Here is a 21195-nt window from a genome sequence, read left to right as displayed (position 1 = left end):
CTCTCTGCGGTTTCCATTATTTTTTTCCCTTAACCTGCAACTCGTTCCACTTTCCACCGATACAATCCGACACACTTGGATGCGGTGACCTTCCCACTTGACAAAGCCACACCACCAACTTATCCAACACACTCACGTGCACCACACACACCCATCCACACAGCACACACTTTCTTCTTGCGAGGTTTCAGTCGACAACGGGCAGACCAAGACGGCCCAATTTCAGCCAACCTTTTCTTTTGTGGTTTAGTCTCGCTCAATCTAGCGTGCCATTTTCGTTCGCTGGTACTTTTTTCTCGAACGTATGGACCATCACTAGGGTGCGGTTTATTGGAAAAAAGAAAGTATGTTTGCACAGAAGTAAAACATAATCCTGAACAGAAGTTTTTACTGGGATAAAGCCTCACATTATTGTTTTATGATCACTTCCACAGTTAATAACTAAGAGCTTCCTCTGCCAATGCCACGCCTCTACATCTGTAACTATACGTGCCCAACAATATACCAGTATGGAACGAGTTCACTGAATATTACTTCATCCTGTTGCTAGTAAACACAAACAGCTTGTTAACCACTCTACCAAAATAATGGATTCCAGACTGCTATACACTATAAGGCTTCAACGTACCGGAGTTATGAAAGCTGAGCTCTGGCATATGGCTCGCAGTAAGTGTCGAAATGGAGGAGAACGCGCCTCTGGAGCCGAACTACTGATATCTGAAGTGTCAAGATACTCAAACTGGCCCACCCTAATGCCCATCGTTGCCCTGGCTGTGCCAACTCTTGGAACTCGCAACAACATCCACTTGTGACGACGACCTTCCCGGGAAGGGGGCAAAAAGTACATCGTCTTACACTTTACCGCCTTAAAGTTTTTCCCACAGAAAATCGAGACGTGTGTACAACCGACGACCAACAAGGACGACGATTCTTTGCCAAAACGCTACATTGAGCGTAATACGGAAGCAAGGGTGTTTAAGCTGGGATGACAAAAAAACTTGCGTTTATGACCCTATGGATATATTGAATCTTGCTGGCACTTACGTGCAGATTCAGGATTTTATTTGTGAATTTTGATTTTAAAGCGAATATTGCACCAATAAAGATTATATCCAGGCATATTTCAACTATCCAAGTAAAACTGACTCTGTCAGTTCTGAGAGAATGACATTAAAGAACTGTTTCAAAGCTTCGCTCAAAATGCGTCAACCCTGACTGAAGATGATGGTAAACATTCAACACCACCATGGCTCACAACATGGTTTCAAAAGCATGTGTTTGAAACAACTTCCTTTCACCTTCGCACTACAAAGTAAGATGAAAACGCAACCTTTTTTGCACCTTTATCTTTTTATAAGCATCAGAAACAGCAGCGATGACTTTACAGAATCGACGACACGTTGAGAACAAATCTTAATCGTTTCTTCTGGATGGGACTGCGGACGGGCTACGGAAAGAGCCACCACAATAGAGACACTATTAAATCTTCTGCCTTGGAGGAAAAATAGGTGAAAATCCGTCGACAAAACTATACTGAAAACATTATGTTTCTACTTTTTTCAACATCCGTTGATATTACCGCGTGTTGTAACATGCTCTTGAAAATTTTGGCTAGTTGCCGTCCAGTACACAGGAAAAGATAGGTACATGACTGCTCGTGTAGCTGCCGGCTTAGAATAGCGCTACGGACAACCTGTTCCGGGGGGTAGAAGTCCACCAAACAGGGAACCCCAATCCAAGGTGTCAGGCAACCCATACTGATGGATGAATAGTTGAGGGGGTTTATTTAAAAGATGCTCGATCGTTAACGGAATTACCCTGTTAGGTTGCGTTACGGAGTACGGTCTTCCAAACCGAAATCTAGTGTCATCCTATTTTTCAAGTTTAGAATACTGGAGATAGACAAAATGATCGGGACAGGCAAAATTTTCACCTAGCTGTAACTTTTCGAAAAGTACATTAAAAACTGGAAGAAAAAAATATATTTCCTTAAAAAATCCGCTCCCATATATCTATTTTTCTATTCTATTTTTCTAATTTGGCCACTCCCATAAGAAATACACGTGATTGGCCAAAATAGAAACCAAACTTAAGAATATGGCCAAAACTGCGGCAGAGCTTCTATTTTGGCCAGTGCCACTTTTAATACAAAAATCAAGTATTGGCTTGATTTCTGCATTTTTCCTTCAAAATATAGATTGAAACCTTTTATTTAACGCATTGGTTGTTTTCATAGGATTATTGGATAATTTTTATAAAAATGATTTCCCTTAGACTGGCCAAAACCGGTGCCCGCATCCTACGTAGAATAAGGTCAGTTGCTTCAAAATTGATCAGTAAATTGAGTAGATTAAAGACCAATGCAAAAGAAAGTATAAAATCAACATAACGCATCAACCATCAACACATTTATATGATTTTATTGGATAATACAAGCATTACACATTAAAATCATGTAAATGTGTTTGTGGTTAACATTGAGCCATCTCTATGGGTGTATGTGTTCCATTTCGTGCAGAAGCGCTAAAATTGTTCTTATGAATAAGTTTTCAGATATTTCGACAAAAAAAACGGATATCATATCACTTTGAGTTACTGGTGCAATATTCTTTAAATTTTTGAATAACACATCAAAATCACATCGAAATATGACAGCTAAAATTGTTCGTTTTGAGATTTGATTTAGATATTCTCATCAGCATTTTTTTCGGTTTGATGAACAATTCAGAAATTCAGCCAAATCTTTGCTAAAAATTCAGTAATTTCTATTGCAGTTTTTTTTGTTTTTTGCTGGAGGCATTTCAAAATTTTGGAGTGTAGGAAAGCGGGAAAGTTTTGTGAAAAGTTAGTGAAAAGAAATCAAGAATGATTTGGATGTGCAACTTGTTATGTTTAGTACACGCTCCGCAATGCTTGTATCGCCGAGAAATTTGGATTTTACTAGGTACCGCACAAATAGTATGTATAACCAATTTCCTAAAGATCCGCTGCAGAAAACTCCTGGCACATCGTTTGCACCAATGCTAGTGAAGCAAAATTTGCGTTCGAAATGTTTTTATCATTATCTTAAACAATACTTACCTCATATTTGTATAACTTTGTTACACATCTGTAAAGAAAAAAGAAAGGAATGAGTTCAAGATCTGTTTCATTATTTAAAAATTGAAATGGGACTCCATTAGAGTAATTTTTTAATTTATATTTTTATGGTAGTGTTGATCAAGCCCGTGCACAAGATGGACTTTTGGGGGTTAAACCCCCTCCATTACCGACGCTTCATATACCAGACGTCCCTCCGCCTTTTGCCGAAATTGGGAAAAACCCCTCAACTGTAAGGTCGACATTCGTTTAGCCGAGACCAAAAAAAGTGTCAGGAAACTCATACAAAAGATTTTATGATAAAACTTTTTTATCGTAGTGATAGTATATCTAGTACTGTTTAATAAAAATGTGATACATTAAGCTTACATATACACTGAAACAAAACCGAGGGTAAAAACTCTTCAAATGTCATTTTTTGCCCAGACATTCGTTTAGCCGAGGCAAATGAAAAATTGGTTTTCAATAGATTTTTTGCATTTTCGTGAGTATATTTCAAGAATATACTCCAAGGCATTTAGTTTATGACGTATTAGCAAGATAATTGACCTTAAAAGTTTATTTATTTGTGAAATTCAGAGAAATGTTATAAAAAAATGTCCCGATAAGGAGAAGCGACGATAAACAAATTTATTTAAGAAAAATGATTTCTGTAAACACTCAAACGTATGCTAGATTAGCAGTATTGAAAATATGGCACAGAATTATTGTTAGAAATGTTCAAATTATTGCATAAAATGTCATGAAAAAAATAAGTATATTGGTTTTTGGTTGGTTAAACTTTAAAATGGGATTGATAAAAACTGAAATAAATAGTTCTGCATTGAAATAAAGACGTGCCCTAATGCCTGTGGAGTATACGTGTTTGATACTAGCATTACTAAATAAGTTAGAAGACTGAAAAGTGAAAGAACTGCAAGAAGTGTCAGATTTTTTGTACCCTGTTTATTCAAAAGCAGATGCTCATACAAAAATGCAAGATATGGTCAAACAATTGGCTTATTTCATTCAATCTGAAGAAATATATTATAAATGAGTCTTAGTTGTGAACCACATTCATTTTTAACACGATTTATTTGAAAAGAATGTCTAAATTATGAACCAAGTAGTTCATGCTAGAAATTTGAATGCTTTCGATGCCATTTTTCGAAATATGAGCCGTGCAATGTATGTTATTTCAGCCAGAATACAGTCTAGAAGATATTGGGAGCTATTAGAAGACGTAATAGTAGTAAACGCTGTGATTTATGCTAGTGAAACAATCATATTTCATCAAAACAATACTTAAATACGTGATTTTTTGATAGTTTGCGTTATTTTTTTCTGTTAAAAACATTGTTTTTCGTAAATTTTCAACCTGCTTTGATCATGAAACTTTCATTAGATTCTTTTGAAACACTTCCAATAAAAATAACTACCTCAAATCTCAATTTGGAAACATTTACAATATTATGACATATTTATATGAGATGCATGCAAAATTAATATGACAACACTTCCAAAAACGATCTAATTCATGATTTACAAGTCGATCTATAATGCAGATCACCATACAAAATGACTTTGTTGGATATTTTTCGAAAGTTGATAGTTTTTTATTATGGAGTTCTAAAAATTGTACAATTCGGCTAAACGAATGTCTAGGCAAAAAATGACATTTGAAGGGTTTTTACCCTCGTTTTTGTTTCAGTGTATATGTAAGTGTGATGCATCACATTTTTATAAAACAATACTAGATATACTATCACTACGATAAAAAAGTTTTATCATAAAATCTTTTGTATGAGTTTCCTGACACTTTTTTGAAATTTTTTTAGCCTCGGCTAAACGAATGTCTATCACTGTAGTCGACTACACTGAAGACGACCTTACAGTTGAGGTCGAAATACTAACTGTCAAAGGATGCAAATTCTTAGTGGAGTTAATAGGAACAGTACTTAATACGATTTTCGTTTTAATTACAGGTATTCCACGAACAAGCCCAGGTTCATCATAATCCAAATAATGATTTCAGTAAAATTCACAAAACCAATATGTAATGAAAAACATGAATTTTCACGAAAAAGTAATTTCGTTTTCTGTGCTTCGATATAAAAAGAGCTTTAAAATGCATTAAATAAAAACAAGACAACTGAAAATTGTTCAAGTTTAGCAGTACAAGTTAATCAGCATTTTAAAAGTTTCCTTCAATTTCAATCACCTCAGTGACAGCATTCCGTAATATGATCACTAGTGGACTCCAGCCCAATAATCGTTAGAGTTCTGTTCAATGCCTACTAACCCACTAATTTTGCGAGGAGATGAAGACTAGAATACCATATTTATGGTTCTATCGATTCACGGGAAATTTTCTAATTAATTTCTTTCCGCACACAACTTTCCTCCCCACGCTAAACACTGCCCGATTATAGGGTGCCAATAAAAGTTTTATTTCTAATTAGGAAAATCTGCCTCCTTTTCCGGTGTTCGTTCGTCGTAGCTCACTTACCACTTACGACGACGAGATCGAACTGCGGAGGATAATCGAGACGTGAGACGCTTCCAAGCACCCCAACGAATGTCAACATAAGGCTGTAAAAATACAAATAACCTTATTTACTCACAGCTTGCGGAGCTATTCGTTCAGATTTTCCTCGCTGGATTTTTCTTTCTTTATTTTCTATACTAATTTACAGCTGTTTGCTTCACTAGGGCGCTATTTCAGCGAAGTGTACCGATTGATTCAACAGTTTACAAAAGGTTGTTGTTACGTGGCTGATGTACATATGACCTTCCGCTTGTAAATCACAAGTGTGACCCTTAAAGCTACGAGGTCCCACATGTGGGGCTGTGCCAGTTTCTGGTGTGACACTGCAAGACTTTAGTGCACTGCTCTACCAAATTCACCAATTAAATCATTAAGCAAACCTTAGATACCTTAGTCGTCGGCGAAGAAAAGCAAGTAAACATAAATCGATCGCTACAGTTTACACCCTACTGATTCCCAGCGCGAAATGTGTAATTAGGAAGCTTTCAGCATGAACGGTAACGGGAAATGTTTGCTTAATTAGTGAGTTAATTAATAAATAACAACGAAAGCTCCTCCGGCCGTGCCAGCTCCGAGGCTTGAATGAATGCGTTCCTGCACAGGTTGGCGGGACAAAACCAGCCAGCCAGTAGTGGCAAAATAATGGGCGAAAAAATTGAGCCTGCAAGTTGAGAAATGTTCCACCGCACCACCGGACCAGGTATGACGAGGGAGAACAGGTTAGGAAGTCATCGCATGGCCGGCGCGGCGGTTGGTCGATCGAATCGGAAAGTAGTTTCCACATTTAGCAGGCTTCTCTTGCTGTCTACCTCAATCGGGGTCAATTGTTTGTTTGTGACATGTGGGGCCACCTTTTTCAAGCCAGTTTTCCAAGGATATCTCTCACGTCGATTTCGTAGCAGGGTTTTCCTTCCGGACAGACATAACCACCACACAGTCACGGCACCGACCACCGTCTGTCATCCCTTCACTACCGGGGCGGTCGGTCGCTTTCTTATTATCGCAGCAGTTAATTAATTTCAACCCGAGCCAATGGCGACGGACGGCGACGCCGGGTGCAAACAGGAACAACTCCTACGTCCTCCATCCGTCAACAATGGCCACGTCGAGTGAGTGGGGTCGGGCTGGAGCTAACTAGCAGCAGCGTTGAGTTCCTATTTGAAGAGGATCAAAGCGAGAGAAGTGGAGCAAACATTGACGCCTTTTAATTACACGATTTTGTAGCTAAGCGCAGCAACTTTTCGCAGCGGTCCTTAAAGGGAGGTCGAAGAATTGGTGAAATAGGTGGTGCCATAGCTGAACTGTTGAAACTGAGTGATTTTTGTTGATATAACACTACTTGGTATTTAATGTTTATATAGAATAAATTAGCAATTATTCATGAATCATAACAACACGGTTTTCGAACTCACAAAAATCGTATTTCAAAGAATTGAACATCCAGTAAAATTTATTCTTCGATGGCTTACCCAAGCAACCAAAAGTTCGGATAAAATAGCATGTTTGGGCTTAATCAGCTATTCGAAGGAAGTTGAATAGCATTCTATTCAGCTCACTTTTTAAGTAATTAACCGAACTTGAGTTCACAAAAAGTACACTTGTGTCACTGAAAGGAACGCTATTCAGCTTAAAAATTAGCTTCGAAAAAAAAAAAATTAGTCCTCAAAAGTAATTTATTATTATGAGACAATAGTACATGTGTAATCCAAATTGACTAATACCTTGAAATAATTTTTAATGTTTTTTACTTACTGAGAATTGAACTCGGGTTCTCCTCGTTGAAAGCCGGCGCCTAACCACTACTCCATGTATGTGTTGTTAGGCACTGCGGAATTTTACTCAATGTGCTGATATCATTTAGTAGAGCTCAATCAGGTTCGCGTGTGAACTTTCTCTGAACCTCAAGCCGAAGGTTCGAAAGAAGTTTACGTGGAACTTCTTGTGAACTTACATAGTTTGACATTTTCAGTTTGTTTTGGTTCGTAATTGAATCAAGTGCAAAGCAATAAATTAGTGCCAGTGCCAATCATTCAGAAAAGTTTATAAGTTTTCAGTGACAACGATCGCGTCGATTACCGGCACGCTGGTGCGAAAAGTGAGACGGAGTTGAAACATCCAGCAAAGCTGGAGGACTTTTATCCGCAGCCGAAAAAACTCCGGCGGAATCCTGGACAGAACAGTTTACCGCTGCGGGGGCAGCCTTTGAGCCACGCAATACGGGTGCTTTGGGTTGATTACAAGTAAGTATGTTCAAATATTATAGTGAAACAAAGTGTACTTGTGAAATTAACACAAGCTGTGGCTGCTACGCTTGATTTTCGCGTGATCTAATTGAATGAGAACTTCTCCCCGGCCCCGCTGTCGCCGAAGTTCAAATGAAGTTCACTTTTGGTACGGTTAATATTTATCCGAACTTTGAGTAGTAAGTTCAAAACAAGTCCGAAACAAGTTCGGAACGGAACATTTCAAGTTGTTGTGATATGCCCAAATGAACTATATTTGAGTTTTAAAGGCACGAAAAAGTTCAACATGAGTTCGGTTAAAATTTGATTGAACTCGGTTTTAAAGTTCAACATAAGTTCATTCAGAACCTTTTTTCGACTTTAATGTCGTTTTGAAAAGATGTCAAAAGCTTGTACATGTACTTCCAAGTTCATAACTAATACATAAGGAACTCTTTGGAGATTTAAGTTCAACGAAACTTGAATTGAACCAAACTTAAACTTCTGAGTTCGTTCTTCAAGTGGTATCCGAACTTTTGGTTGCTTGGGTACTCATGGGCATATTTAGGATTCTGTTCTCTCCAGGATGGCGGAGGATGTACTAAGGGTAGCCACACGGGTCACCCCGTCATGTCCCGGATACGTCTCAATAATAACAATTGTAATAATGACCACAGGCCAGAGGGTGAGATTCATCCTTCAGGATGACGATGTCGCCATCGTTGATCTGGCTGCGCTTCGGGTTTGCACAGTACTCCTTCAAGAAGTCGTTCCGCCATCTTTACCAGATGTTTTGTGAGTAGGGGAACAAAGCCCAAAATGCCAAGATGGGGTAAAAGGGCCCAACTCATAAAATCATTCATGGATGGGACTTGATCATTGCTATAGGTAAATGGTGTCAAGATATGTTTGCATCAAACATTCTTCTAGAAGCTAGGCCACCAAACCCACGAAAAATCCTTTGATTTCCCAATGAAAATTGGCAACTTCCGGTTTGTCGTGCTTGCAATTAAGGTTTTCTGGTGATTTTATTACCAGCCAAGTGTTTCCAACGAGATTGAGGCACGCATGGAGACGCATGGTTGTTGATGTCTAAGCTTTCCATGTTAGGGGTCATTCGAATATTACGATTATCGTTTTGCGGGGAGGGGGGTAACACTCCATTTGTTGAGTATACGAAAAAAGCGGGACAGAGGGGGGAAAATGAGTCGGAAATGCCCGAAAACTGATGGACGTAATTTTTGAATGTTTTCATGAAGTGGCATCTTACCCCATGGCAGATGATCGTTTTGCACCACTTCCGTTTTACGAATCAGTTTTTGAAATCGCTGAAAATCGATGAAAATGCAATAGTTTTGTGAATATTTTTGCTGAGGTATCGAGCAAATATTGTCTAGTTGCTGTTACCACTTTGGAAGCCTAACAAATGAGGCTAATTATCATTGAAAACGATGAAAGTTTGAAAAATGGCATTTTACCCCACTTGACCCTACTTCTGGAGCATCTCGTACTGATTGAGGCGGTTCAAAGGAATGTTTCGAACATCGGTTTCAGGGAGAGAACGGATCATGTTCCGCACGAGGAAGTGCGCCGGCGTGAGGGTTCCAAGGTCGTTCACGTCGCACGAAACCGACATGAATTCATGCAACCTTCAATCAAGATCAACACGGTCTTCAGCTCTTCGGAGGACAGCAGGGATGGTCCAGGGTAACATACTAACTGATTCTTGGCAACCTTTACAGCCACCTCCCAGAGGCCACCAAAGTTAGGAGCATTGGGCGGTATAAGTTGTCCGCCGATACACTAATTGACAATCCAATAAGTGATTGGGAGACAGTGCCCGAAGCTCCAGACAATTAAAAATAATTGCCTCTCCCGCTTTGACATACACTTGCACTACAGTGTAGGGGAATTGGGGATAATATGAACACCCTAAGCGTTTGTCGTCTTTTCCAATAGAAATATGACAAAATCTTTCTTTTTTACCCTGTCACATCGTAGATGGTAATATACTCTAAGAGTTCTGGAAGAAAATATTGATAAAAAATACAATTTCCTCACATTATTTTCGATTACAAAAAATGCAAGAAAACAGAGTCATGAAAAATAGTGTGGTTAAAATGAACATGTCTTCAAAAACTAGCTTAAATGTTTAATTTCGATATATTCAAGTATAGGGCAACAAATTCAATGTAAACTTTATATGCTACACTTTTATAACTTTTGATATAAAATTTGGAATATGCTGGAATCATGACTTGTAAAAAATGTACTGAAATAAGCGGTTTTTAGGATAAAAATCTTTTTTTATAAGTGTAAAATATTTTTGCCTTTCTCGTACACTAAGTGTACTGGAAAGGCTATATGTTCACTCCAAAAATGGCTTTTTGATAGAAGGTCCGGAGGGTCGAGTCACATATACCAATCAACTCAGCTCGACGAATTGAGGTGATGTCTGTGTGTGTGTATGTGTGTATGTGTGTGTGTGCGTGTGTGTGTATGTGTGTATGTGTGTGTACAAAAAACTCACATCACTTTTTGGCAGTAAACCTCAACCGATTTTAATGACCGACGGTTCATTCGACGCGGCATATAGTCCCATTGTTTCCTATTGAAAATGGTTCGGATCGGTCCAGCAGTTCCGGAGTTATGGTCATTTAGGTGTTCCGGACCGGTACCCCTGGGAGGGGCCAGATATAAAAATGCAACAAACCCATGCATGCGACACATCAAACCACGACATTTCCGATAACCGGATGAATGGTAAGCAGAAAAATAGTCTCAGACCATCTCAGAACCAGTAGTGTTCCGGAACCGGTTCCGGATGTCCCGCCGGAAGTGGTCAAATATAAAAGAGAACCAAACCCATGCATGCGACACATCAAGCAGCGGCATTTCCGAAAACCTGGTGAACGGTTAGCAGGAAAACAGCATCAGACCATATCTGAACTTGTAGTGTCCCGGAACCGGTTCTGGGTGTCCCGCCGGAAGTGGCCAAATATAAAATTTAACATAACTCATTCATGCGACACATCAAACAGCGGCATTTTTGTTAACCTGATGAACGGTTAGCAGGAAAATAGTATCAGACCATATCTGAACCGGTAGTCTTCCGGAACCGATTGCGGATGTACCGCCGGAAGTGGCCAAATATAAAAGAGGACCAAACCCGTGCATGCGACACATCAAACCACGGCATTTCGGATAACCTGTTGAACGGTTAGCAGGAAAACAGTATCAAACCATATCTGAACTGGTAGTGTTCCGGAACTGGTTCTGGGTGTCCCGCCGGAAGTAGCAAAATATAAAATTGAACATAACTCATTCACACGGCACATCAAACAGCGGCTTTTTCGGTAACCTGATGAATGGTAAGTAGAAAAATAGTCTCAGACCATATCAGAACCAGTAGTGTTCCGGAACCGGTTCCGGATGTCCCGCCGGAAGTGGACAAATATAAAATAGAACCAAACCCATGCATGCGACACATCAAACAGCGGCATTTCCGATAACCTGATGAACGCTTAGCAGGAAAACAGTATCAGAACACATCTTAACTGGTAGTGTTCCGGAACCGGTTCCGGGGGGTCCCGACGGAAGTGGCCAAATATAAAAGTGAACCAAACCCTTGCATGCGACACAGCAAAACGCGGCTTTTTGATAACCTTATGAACAAATTGTTTCAGACTATGCAGGGTGTTAGGTTCGTGAATGCAAACTTTTTAAGGAGTGATAGAGGATCATAAATGGTGAAAAAAATGTGTACCCATATGGTCAAATCTCAACCGTTACGTAGTAATAGAACTTTACATGTTTTTGACTTTGCTTGCCTCAAACTGGCTACAACTTGAAAATGGTTAAACTTATCGCAGCTTTTTAACCCTCATTCGAAAGTTCATTGATTGATTGATTGATTGATTTGTCTTTATTTAAGAGACTTTCAGCCCATGGCAGGTTCGTCTCTGCGGCTCATTAAATTTTCTACTTAAAAGATCATTCAATCTATTGGTTGGTTAAATAACTTAGTTTTCTAAAGCAAATAAGCTCGAAAGTATTGATTTTTATTTGTTTTTTTTGTAAATTATCTTTTAAAAATGCGTAATAAATTTGAAATTTCTTTTAGGAAAATTCGAGGCCACTGTTCCGTTCTACAACTCGTTCTTTGACTTCAAACGTCAGGAGCTCGTGTTCTTGTTATTCCGAACAAACATCGTATTTCATGAATTTGCAACTGTAAAGGTAAGTACTTTTTTGCACACTGTGCCGCTGGAGCTAGCGCACGCTGTTATTAGCATATTTGCCCAAAAGTACACGCGGCAAATCCCTGAGGAAAGGAACAGCTTAGAGACTATCGATAGTTTTCCGGAACCGGTTTCGGGTGTCCCGAAGGAGGTGGCTAAATCTGAAAGTGAACCAAACCCATGCATGCGACACCACAAATCAAGGCTTTTAGGTTACATGATGAACAGTCGACAAGACAAAAGTCTCAGACCAATCAGTGCACTACGGAATCGATTCCGTCTGTCCCACCGGAAATTAAAAATTTAAAAGGGAATCAATACATGTGACATATCAAATGATTTATTCGGTAACCTGATGAACAGTTAGCAACAACAAAAAAAAAGTCTCAGACCAAATGTGGGACAACAGGTCCTGTCCGGGAACCGATTTTGGGTGTCTCGTCATAAGTGGTAAAATATAAAGGTGACCCGAACCTGTGCATGCGACACAACAAATCGCGGCTTTTCCAATAATCTAATTAACTGTTTGTCTGCAAAAAGTCTCAGACGCACATTTGGGAGAACCGGTAGTGTTGAAGAACAGGTAACGAGTGCCCCGTCAGAAATGGTAAAATATAGAAGTAAGCCAAATTCATGCATGAGGCCATTAAGTACGTCACGATCCTAGGGGAGAGGGGGTTGTTAAAGTGCGACAAGCAATGTATTAAGTATAGGAGAAACCCGTACGAAAGGGGCAGAGGGCAGCTTCGAACATTCCTGATTTCAGCGTGACATACTTAATGGATGCTCCCCATGGAACACATCAATTCGCGGCTTTTTAGGCCGCCTGGTAACCAGTTGACAAGAAAATAGCCACAAATAATATTTGGGACAACCAGTAGTGACATGGAATCGGTTCCAGGTGCCCGCCGGAAATGGATAAACGTAAAATTATGAAAGTGAACAAAACCAATGTTCACCAACGATAAATCAAATCGTGGCTTTTTTTTATAGACTGGTAAACGTTGAAGAAATAGTCAAAGTCCTCATATGCAAGAGAATAAAATCGTAACCAAAGTAATTTCACCAAACCACATTATTTCAAATTTCTGTGGTGTTAATTTAAAGTAGGAATAATCAACGTGTTATGGGAAAATTATGATTTGATCGCATAAACATTGGCACGAGAAAGGCACTATCACCACTAGGTGGATTAATCTGGGTTTTTTCTTAACTTTTTGCTCTAGTTGTGTCATAATATGTGTTCAAGATTTCAATATACCCAGATTGCACAAAATTTTATAAAAAATGGATACAGTTTGAACCAGCTATTCATTTTACCCCCAAGTCGTGCTGGTTTTGAAATTGTTCCTAAAATTGTATTAAAAGCATAACCTTATTATTTTTGCCTTTCTCGTACACTAAGTGTACTGGAAAGGCTATATGTTCACTCCAAAAATGACTTTTTGATAGAAGGCCCGGAGGGTCGAGTCACATATACCAATCGACTCAGCTCGACGAATCAAGGTGATGTCTGTGTGTGTGTGTGTATGTGTGTGCGTGTGTGTGTGTGCGTATGTGTGAGTGTGTACAAAAAAAAAACTCACATCACTTTTTGGCAGTAAACCTCAACCGATTTTAACCCTCTAATACCCAAATTTTTTATTTTGATCTAAATATCATTTTTCGTCATCTAAAATCGATTTAAACATGTTTTGGAAGATGATTCTTTTTAATTCTCGATTTCGTGAATTTCAGTTTTTGATTTTTCTAATTTTTATTTTTAAACTTCCCCACACTTTTATATTTTTCCTGGAAGCCTATTTGGGGTACGGATTTTTTGGGATGAAAACATTTTGAGATTTTATGATTATTGTTGAAATATTTTTATTTTAAATTTTTTTCACATAAAATTTTATTTTCCGTGTAATTTTGAGGAGAATAATTTTGGAGTGTATTCGATCCCCTTAAACAATTAAACAAGGATAGAATGGTATGGGAAAAATTTAAAATATGTTAATTGTAGCGATTCAATACAAAATAAACAATGACTTCTGAAAGGTGACCAAAACATCAATTTTTCAATGATTTTTAAAAAATGTAAATACGCTTTAAAATACACCAAAAACCGTTTTGAGATATACAAAACAGTCCTAAATATCAGCCAAAAATATAAAAATTTTGATTTCCCACGAAACAAAAATTACAAAAATGCTCAAACTATACCCCGTCTAAAGGCGGGATTGGGTATTAGAGGGTTAATGACCGACGGTTCATTCGACGCGGAATCTGCTCCCATTGTTTCCTATTGAAAATGGATCGGATCGGTCCAGCCGTTCCGGAGTTATGGCCATTTAGGTGTTCCGGACCGGTACCCCTGGAAGGGGCCAGACATGAAAATGCAACAAACCCATGCATGCGACCCATCAAACCACGGCATTTACGATTATCTGATGAACGGTAAGCAGGAAAATAGTTTCAGTCCATATCTGAACCGGTAGTGTTCCGGAACCGGTTCTGGGTGTCCCGCCGGAAGTGGCCAAATATCAAATTGAACATAACCCATGCATGCGACACATCGAACAGCGGCTTTTTCGACAATTTGATGAACGGTTAGCAGGAAAACCGTATCAGATCATGTCTGAACCGGTAGTTGTCGGGAAACGGTTCCGGAGGTCCCAAAGGAAGTGGCCAAATATAATAGTGAACCAAACCCATGCATGCGACACATCAAATCACAACTTTTTCAATAACCTGATGGCCGGTTATTAAGGAAGTAAGCTCAGACCACATACGGAACTGCCGGTTGTATTCCGGAACCAGTTCCGGGTGTCTCGCTGGAAATGGCCAAATTTAGAAGTGAACCAAACCCATGCATTCAACACATCAAACAGCGGCATTTTCGATAACCTGATGAACGGTTAGCAGGAAAACAGTATCAGACCATATCTGAACCGGTAGTTGTCCGGAACCGGTTCCGGAGGTCCCGACGGAAGGGGCTTTATATAAAAGAGAACCAATCACATGCATGCGATACAACAAATACCAGCTTTTCTGATAGCCTGATGACTGGTTATCAAGGAAATAGGCTAGGACCACATTAGAGACTGCCTGTAGTGCCGTAACTAGTTCCGGATGTCCCTCCGAAAGCGGCCTAAAATAAAAATGAACTAAACCTATGCATGCGACACAGCAAAGCGCGGCTTTTTTGATAACCTTATGAACGTTAACAAGCAAACAGGTTCAGACTGGTGAAAAAAAATTCTACGCATATGGTCAAATCTCAACTGTTACGTAGCAATTCAACTTAACATGTTTTTGACTTTGCTTGCCTCAAACTGGCTATAATATGAAAATAGTCAAACTTATCGCAGCCCTCATTTGAAAGATTATTAAATTTTCTACCAAAAAAGATCTTGGAATCTATTGGTTTAGTTAGATAGCTTAGATTTCTAAAGCAAATAAGCAAAACGTAGTGTTTTGCCTTTCTCATATACTAAGTGTACTGAAAAAGCTATAGTTGCACTCAAAAAACGATTTTTCGAAAAAAGGCTCGGAGTTATGACCATTCCGGAGTTATGACCATTTCAGTGATCCGGACCAGCACCGGTAGAACTGGCCGTATATAAAACTGAATCTAGCCCCATCATGCGATACATCAAACTGCGGCGATTTTTGTAACCTTTAACATGGTTGACGAATTTTGTGCGGAAATCAACACTGGAGACCAGAAGTTCCACGATGTCGGCCTAAAATTCAAGATGACAGCCAAATGTTCAAGGTGGCGGCTCCAAATTCAAGATGTCGGCTGTTTAATAGTCGAGCACTTGACACTGAAGATGTCTGTAAGTCACAGACGAAATAGGCCTATCTGTCCGAAGATAAGCACAGTAGTAGAATTAAAAGGAATTTGCTCGTCCTTTCTAGTTTTTCTTTAAAAGAGTTATTCATTTTTTATTTTCTTTTGCAAAAGTGAAGTATTAGTGAAGTGTTTTTTAAATTAAACTAGAGTCTGAAGTGTTTAATAGAGTTAAGGCTCTTAAAGCATGCTATATGGGGATATTTGACATGGGGAAGATGTCTGGACTCCTAAAATGGCGACTAGAATATCCAAGATGGCGGCTTCAAATTCAAGATGGCGGCAGTTAAATGGAGTTTTAGGTTCTAAAACCATGCAATATGGGTATATTGTATTGAGTGTGGAGAGGATGAGCTTGAGCTTGAGCTTGAGCTTGATTGACCGCCCGCAGTTGCAACTCCAGTATCGCCAGACCAGCTACACTCACACAAGGAACCAATGAGATAGCTGCTTGGGACTAACAGGCATCTTCAGTGTGTGAGCGTTGGTGGTCTTGTATTTTTAGGCGACAATGGCGCCTGCTGCGTCAGGTTGCAGGTCAATGGGGAAGGGGAGGGAAGTGATGATTGCAATCGCTTGCCCACATCAGGCCGTTGAGTCCTCTGCGCCTGCACAAGGTCATGCGGATGTTGGTGTGTTGGTGGGAAATGTTTATTTTTGGCACATGGATCATGCATTGGTGCAAGGGTGCCAGGCGTAAAGCGATAGAATGTGTGAAGGTTACTATGAAGCGGCACAGTCCGCTTGGTTGCATAACTTGTAGGCGTTATATGATAGATGATTGACACTGTGCTGTAATGAAAGTTGGAAGGAAGGGAAACGGCTTTTTTTTTCAATCCGTTTCTGGTTCTAGCGATCGCTACGAACGAATATACATGAGATGTATATGTAGGAGAGAGAGAGAGTGAGTGAGAAAGTAGATAGAAAGATTCAAAGTAGGAGGAAAGGGACGAGCCAGGGATTGAACCCAGGACCTTCTGCATATGAATCAGAAGTGGTAGCCACTAGACCACCAAGCTCGACATTTCATATAAGTTTTATTGCAATTATGTTTCGAAGGCACGAGAAAGGCGCCATCACCGCTAGGTGGATTAATTAGGGTTTTTTCAACTGAATATTGTCTTTTGGGAGTACATTATTGGAATATGACATTACATATGTCATAATCTGCGAAAAATATACGAATGGACCTTAATTCAGATAAGTTCAATTTTACATCAGAGCATATTTTTCACGTGGTTTTTTAACTTTTCGTTATAATTAAGTGGTTTATTAATTTTAAAGTTCAAAATCTGCAGAAGTATGATGATTTACGCTATCACACAGAATCCAATCGTTGAAACATGCAGAAATACGCTAATTGCTGTAAAACACCACCCTGTTCATTTTACCCACCCCCCCCCCCCCCCCTATTTATTTTACCCACAATTCCCCTATGTGTTAGATGTTCACCTAATCCCATCCGAAGGAGGTTTGGATTGTGAAAAGAAGCTACCATGTATTCATGTGCGACTGTGGAATCGAGTTCAGTTCTACGCCTACTGGCGATGGAGATAGTCGAGTGAGTGACTCCGTCTAGCGAATTGGGAGTCGTGAGTTCGAGTCTAACCGGGGTACGTAGATTTCTGTTTAATAATTAAAATCTGAATTTGTTCATCGGGCACACGTTTCTGTTGTGCACTTGTATGTCATAGCATTTTCAACAGTGTTATTTCCACATGGCTGTGTCAGCCAAATCAAAATCAAGAAATTGACATAGATTTGAATTACGAAAAGAAACCCACGTGCTCTCGTGGGAATCAAACCCACGACTCCAAATTCACTAGACGGATGCTTCTTTTTTTTTTTCAAGCTACGGAGCCCCTTGACCATCTCCGTCCCCTGACCAGGTGCTACCGCAGGTGGCAAGCAAGAAAAACAACTATTGTTCTCTGGTGACGAGATACACAAACAAATATAGATCGCGTGGTTCGGTACGATTGTTCATCGATCATTTTATTCTTTGGTAGAGATACAGGCTCCACCTTAAGTTGTTTGTGCGAATTAAGATAACTTTTTACTTTGCTTTGGTGCGTTTCTAGATTGCAGGTCGCATTATTGGCTATTTTTGCCACTTTCTGCAAAAGATCAAACGGACTGTCCTATCACACTGAATGTAGCGAAAATTGAAATTAAATATCAAACTAATCACGACAAACTTTGAGAAGTGTGGAGTGAGTCTCCCCTAGTGCGGGTAAATTGTGTGGTATGGCCAAACAATTTTGAAATCTATTTTTCACGAGGATCGCCAATTGTTACTGCCGATGACGCCCACGCGTCTGGGGCATGGACGTCCGCACGCCCTAGGCCAGCTCACCTCTATCGATCTCAGGGCCAACAATTCACACTAGAGAATACTCACCTTTAGACCACTCGGACGCCTTCAATCCGTTTCACTTCAAACCGCCTTCTTTAGTGCATGCAAAAGGGACTACGCGACACAAGTAAAATTGAATTTTTATGACCTATTATTTATTGAAAACTCTAAATCTTGGTGGCCTAGCTTCAAAACACTCAACTCACGGTTCTTGACGATTCTCGGTGACTCGCTGGGCTGTTGTCGGGTACCACGTGTCCCGTGGATGCGTCACCCGGCCGTGTGGTTGCTCGGTAGGCCGCGGGAGGTGGGAATCCGATGACTTGGCTTGAGGGTGGCGGGAATAACTTGCCACAGTTCTCAGGAGTGCTTGAGTTGGCTGTATTTCGACGGACGGCCGATGGACCACCTGGGAGGTCCCAGTGCCGATAGTTCGAAGACCGTCTACCGCTGGCACTCTTCAACACGTGTCGTTTAGGTCCTTGGACCTTCACGGAAACTCACTACACGGTTGGAATTCTATGAATTACGATACTCAGTCGCGAGGTAACACTCTTTAACGATTAGTGAGCTGATATTGTAACGTGTCACTAACTATCACTTAGAAAAGGCCTAGCCTTAATGAAACTTTTGAAATAGCACTCTGTACACTTGTCGATGCTTCCCAGGATTAGGGGACCTCATGGTGGGTGCAGAGGGTTTTTATCGCCTTTGGGTAGATTTCCCTGCTATCGGATGAGGCATAGGTTCCACGCACACATAATTTCCCAATAAGAATTGTATTCCTCACACATTGCTGGCTTCGAACAGTTGAGTGCTGGTCTTGGTTACAAGATGAAAATAGCCGAGTATGCGAGTCGAGCTAACGCTACCTATCTTCGAATTCCCTATCTGATTTTTTCATTTTATTTCCATGGGCAATAGGGTTCTAAAATATGCATTTTAATCGATATTATTTTAACAATTCAAAGTTTCCTTTTGCATGAAATTTACATTTACTAACATTGGTGATATGATCATAAGGCAAAGCACACTTTAGGGCAGATTTTATGGTGGAAACTTCTTCGAATGGAAGGCTGAACTCTATTCCACCAATGCACATGGTTTGTTCCTTTTCACAATCTAAATCCTAACTCTGCACCTCCAGGGGACGAACTTCCGATCAATTCCGATCAATATTTTTTTTTTTAGAAATTACTACAGCAGTGTCATTTTAAATGTTTCCAGGGCTTTCTTCAGATATTCCCTGAAATTATAGAAATTTATCCTCAAAAAGTATTTCGTAGAATCCTGTGAGAACTCTGCCAGGATAACATCGGGAATACTGTTTTATATTTTTTAAGACAATCTTCCAGCGTTTTTTTGAATTCCGCTACTGAAATCTTCCGGGTATTTCTTCAAAACCTCTCCTAGGGATTCCAATGGAAGTTCCCGTAGGGATGTTTCTTGACATTTGTATAGGGGTGCATCCAGAGAATTCTGCAGATATTTTTCAGGCGATTATTTATTTATAATTTGAACTGATTCCAGCATTATAAATAAGGAAAATGGAAATTCGCGATTTTGCGGAAGCCGCGAAACCCGCGAAATTGGGCTACGGTCGCGAAATTTGAGAAATTTCTAGAAATGCCGTGAAATTTGGAAAAATTGTTAAAATATTCTACAAGTTCCCATAAATAACGAATATTTTAGCATAAATATTCTGATATCTTTTGACAACGTTAAGTTATTCACGAGTTTATTTGGATTTTAAGTATATATGCTTGTTTTACACTTTTGATGGAGAAGTCGCGAAGGTATACGCTCGGTCGGTCGCGTTAGTGATGCGCTCGTGAAATGAACCGCGATTTTCTAGTGAAAACGTAGATTTTTGTATCTAAATATTGTTTTTTCAATTGGTCCGAACTATGGTCATTATAAATATTGTGTTTTCAAGTGCCTGTGGCTCTAATGAAGTGAACAAAATCAGTGTCTCCGTAATATTTTCGGCTTGCGATGGGGGACGGCATGTTGTGTTTTTTTTTTCTCGCGTGGTTTGCAGTGATGGTTGTGTGTATGCGTGATCTCTTGCGTTCTGGCATCGCGACGACTTGCCTCAAGAAAAGAGAAGAGTGTATACGTTTTGAATCGTTCTTCGTATGAAACGTAACGCGGTTGATAGTCGCTGTGTGGATGTTTCGATAGTATGCGTGTCGGTCCAGCGACCGTCGGTGGAGGGCGACAATTCTTTGTCGCATGTGATGTCGCAACGCAACACGTATGTTGTGTTACAGTAATACATCGGCAATGACAAACAAGATGTGAAGTGACACGCGTAGCATGATTCCAATGCACACTGGGAAAAAGCTTGGACAAGAAATAAAAAATATAGGTACTGCGAATTCGGTTATTCTTGAAGCCGCCGTTGAATTCAAATAGCGTCATTTAGATGTTGGGTGCTCTTAATTAATGTTGAAAGCGTGGTATGTTGTGTAATGATTATGCGCTTGGAAGAGATGGAGTGAGGACATCCGGAAGAAGCTGAACTAGACGTCCCAATGATAACAGCATCGCCGTCCCAGATCATTTTTGGTGAGATTGTTCTGATTATTGTATCTACTATGATTCACTAAATACGTGCCAGTTTTAAAGAAATTTCTTTAGAACAGGAAGTGTGTTTGTATTATCATTATCCATTTGATAACGGTAATGCACACATGCGGGGCTGCAATAGAGCTATCACCGTCTAACTCCCGGACCAAAGCAATTTGCAACGACATAAAAATGGCGTTGCAGAATGCTTTCTTCCATAATATCACTGCCGGACAGTGGGTGTTAGATGGAGTACACACACACACACACACACACATATGCTTGTTTTACACTTTTGATCAAATGTGTTACTTTTTTTGATGAATTTATGATTACGCATA

The 21195-nt window shown here is 39.8% G+C and overlaps 2 long non-coding RNA genes across 2 annotated transcripts in view; both read right to left on the bottom strand.

Moving 5' to 3' along the window:
- LOC134288922 (uncharacterized) overlaps positions 1-21195 on the bottom strand; it is a 399892-nt gene that overhangs the window by 313671 nt on the left and 65026 nt on the right. The window lies entirely within an intron of this gene.
- The window catches only part of LOC115265583 (uncharacterized), a 150450-nt gene that overhangs the window by 98595 nt on the left and 30660 nt on the right, over positions 1-21195 (bottom strand). The window contains exon 2 of the long non-coding RNA XR_003896763.2: positions 3082-3109. This is a non-coding gene — a long non-coding RNA (uncharacterized LOC115265583). The remainder of the gene's footprint in view (positions 1-3081; positions 3110-21195) is intronic.

Source organism: Aedes albopictus, chromosome 2 (assembly GCF_035046485.1).
Source record: "Aedes albopictus strain Foshan chromosome 2, AalbF5, whole genome shotgun sequence".
Classification (NCBI taxonomy): domain Eukaryota; kingdom Metazoa; phylum Arthropoda; class Insecta; order Diptera; family Culicidae; genus Aedes; species Aedes albopictus.
Note: the sequence above shows the minus strand (reverse complement) of the source record. Positions and strands in the feature narration are given on the sequence as shown.